This window comes from Sitophilus oryzae, unplaced genomic scaffold (genome assembly GCF_002938485.1).
Source record: "Sitophilus oryzae breed Bouriz unplaced genomic scaffold, Soryzae_2.0 scaffold_573_pilon_pilon, whole genome shotgun sequence".
Lineage (NCBI taxonomy): Eukaryota > Metazoa > Arthropoda > Insecta > Coleoptera > Curculionidae > Sitophilus > Sitophilus oryzae.
This window is the reverse complement of record NW_022147166.1, coordinates 601,372-605,099: the sequence shown is the minus strand read 5'-3', so window position 1 is coordinate 605,099 and position 3,728 is coordinate 601,372.

The following is a 3,728-nucleotide window of genomic DNA, read 5'->3' as shown; positions in this document are numbered from 1 at the left end:
AAATATAGATTTTTTATTTCGGTAAAGGTGTGGGTGGATCCGGTGGCTGACCTTGAAGCCCATATTTGCTGCATTTGATCATCGATACTACGCAAGCGCACATCGTCGATGTTGCCAAATTGCAGTTTATTTTCGAATTATTTGCAGTTGAAAATTTTTTTTTGAGTGTTAATCAATAATAATACAAACTCTATAATTAATTTTATAATTTCAGATTTATCTTGATATCCAAAATTAAGGTAAGAAGGATAATGAAGATTGTGAAATGAAAGTATTATGAATATATAAAATTGTAATAATAATAACATTTATTTATATTTACATTAGAATTAAAAATTATCATTTACGGACTTTTTCTTAATGGTTTTAAACTTGTTAGAATTATTTTATATCTTTCAAGTTATTAAATTTCTAGTTATTTACAGGCAACAATAGTTTTGATTATATGTATTGATGTATTGAAGTACTACCATGACGAGTCTTATACAGGGTCCGGCAATAGTGCGTCGGGCATCTGCAGCTCCCAGAATAAAAAACTTGAGAATTTTGTTTAAGTGCAGACCTAAAGTATGTACCAGGATGTATTTCAGGAAAATATTTTAATTTCTATAGGGTGGCTCAAAAAAGTGTGAATGGACCTGGATTATTTTTTTTAAATTGAACACCCTGTATATTATTGCATTTTTGGCTTCCTTTCAGATCACTTTACATAACCCTAAGATATGAATAAATATATTTCTATAATTTCAGAGATATTAATAAATAAATAAAAAATATATATTTTTCAGTCCTTTTCAAAAAAATTATTAAAAATACAAGAATTGTTCTGAAATCAAAACTATGTTAGGTATTTACTTTAAATGGTCTATTCTTACATTGCTATAAATATGGTAATCGTAAATCATACAGGATGTTCAATATTCTACGCCAAACTTTCTAAAATATAAAATAATTTTTCTTTGTTTTTTTAAATGGAACATCCTGTATATTATTTTTTTATTAGATGGAGAATTAAAAAATGAACATTTTTTGTATTTAAAGTATTTCAAAATTTTTAATGGTTTTCCGGATACACGCAGTATTATTTCATATGGCGCTTTCAATGGTAAAATACGAGAGAAAAATCATTGGGTGGCTTTGATAAAAATTTACTGTGGAAAATGCCATATGAAATATAAAACCGCAAATATCTGCGAAACCGTTAAAAATTTTGAAATACTCTAAACACAAAAAATGTTCATTTTTTAATTGTCCGTCTACTGAAAAAATAATATACAGGGCGTTCCATTTAAAAAAACGATGAAAAATTATTTTATATTTTAGAAAGTTTGGCGTAGAATTTTGAACATCCTGTATGATTTACGATTTTCATATTTATAGCAAAGTAAGTACAGACCATCTAAAGTAAATACCTAATATAGTTTTGATTTCAGAACAGTTCCCGTATTTTTAATATTTTTTTAAGAAAGGCTGAAAAATATATATTTTGATTTATTTTTGAATATCTCTGAAACTATCGAAATATATTTATTCATATCTTAGGGTTATGTAAAGTGATCTGATAAGAAGCCAAAAATGCAATAATATACAGGGTGTTCCATTTAAAAAAAATATCCAGGTCCACTCACACTTTTTTGAGCCACCCTATAGAAGTTAAAATATTTTCCTGAAATACATCCTGGTACATACTTTAAGTCTGCACTTAAACAAAATTCTCAAGTTTTTTATTCTATGAGCTACAGATGCCCGACGCACTATTGCCGGACCATGATGTATAGAACAACACACGTCAATGGGAGATAGAGGTAACATTTTACCTATAATGTTACTAATATAATATACTTTCGTTATAAATGTGGTTATAAACCAGCCTACACACGTGGCAATTTGCAGGGTCCAATCTGCAGGGAACAATATCGGGTTTTGTCTACACATGTCCCAATTTATCAGTAGGTTTAGTATTTTCTGCGTGCGTGTTTGACACCATTATAGCATTATGGCTCCCTCAAAGCGCAAAAAATCGGTATAGCATTGTCATTAGTGATTAAATTAAAAATTAAAGTTTTTAAGTTAAAGTTTAAAAAAAAATTAAAATTAAAGTCAGATAAAAGAAAAGAAAAAAAAGTTCTGGAACAACTGCATCACACACATTCCAATTTGCAGGGTATTAGGGAGGGGAGCAGGGCGATTGGATCGACGGGACATCCAACTAGCCGATATCGGGAAGTTATTCACGATTGCACTCCACACGATACAATTACGCCTCAATCTGTAAATTGCCACGTGAGTAGGCCGCTTAATGTTTGTATCATAATTTCTTAAAAATATCAAGTTAGTGGATTAATAGCAATTTTAGACATATATTTTATCGAAGAGTGTGTTGATAAGACTAAAATAAGCTTTATGTTTTATCTTTTTCTCTTTAGAAGGGAGATGGTTTGTGTCGTAGAATACATTACAGTATTTAATATCGTGTACTTTGATATTCTTTTCTTAATTTACTGTGATTTCTTGTTTCCTATAATGCCAAATCTTGACAATATGGTGAACGTTGAGTTTTGATCTTATTAGTTTTGTACCTGTGTTTACAAGACCAAATTAAGACTTATTAGTTTGTGATTATATTAAGATCTTTCTTATAATATTTGTTATGTCTTAATCTTAATACTCTATTATGCTTTGTATGGAAAATAAATGTTAAAATATCTTAATTTTGTATATCCTATTCCATCCTTCCATTAGCAAAAATATAGTTTATAAATCATATATGCTAAGAATATCACATAAATTAGTTGTAAGAATTGAGAAACCTTAAGGTAGCAGAAAAATTAATGCAATATATGTATAAGCAGAATTAAACAAAAGGTAACTGTTAATGTTGCTGAAGCTGATTCTACAATTTTAATTACGGAGGCTTAAAGGCCTTTTAAGGCCTCCGTAGTTTGTTTTGATGGAATGTTAAAAAAATATTATGAACATGACATGGAGCTCCCGAATTTTTAATAAAGCACTTTTTTAAACGTAGCATATAATAATCTAGAGCAATTAGATTAATTATAGGAATCTAGAGTTTTATTTATATTTAATTTTATTGACAATGAAAATACATAATAAGCGTTCACGTGTTGTGCGAAATATTAAAATAATAATATAAATAATATACCGCGTACTATGATTGAAAAAAAATAGCGTCAGCGATGACTATGAAATGAAGATGGCTGTCATTTTATATGGGAAATGTCCTCAATCGTCATTTCCCAGCCAACTGTATATATTGACAAAAAAACACTGAAAAGCACATATTTGTTTTCTACTGAAAATAATTCCAAAATAACTTGCAATCTGGCAACATCGAAGATGTGCGCATGCGTAGTGTCTCTGACTATATGCAGCAAAAACTCGTTTCAAGGTTAGCCACCGGATCCACACCATTACCTTTATTTCTTTAAATTGATCAACAAACAAAGTTTTTAGGTTATGTTTTCACTGTTATTTAAAAAAACTACATTAGTTACATAAACTACACATTTACTACTCGACATTTAAAAAACTACTTGTGACATGTAGTAAATGTAGTTTATTAATTACTACGTGCAGTTTAACAACTCTGGGATCCACACATTTACCCTTTTGTAATAAATTATACATATAGTACGCCACAGCCATGAAGCCACAGCTCTAGTATCATGGCCACAGTTGTTCTACATCCGCTTTTGTCAAAAACTCTA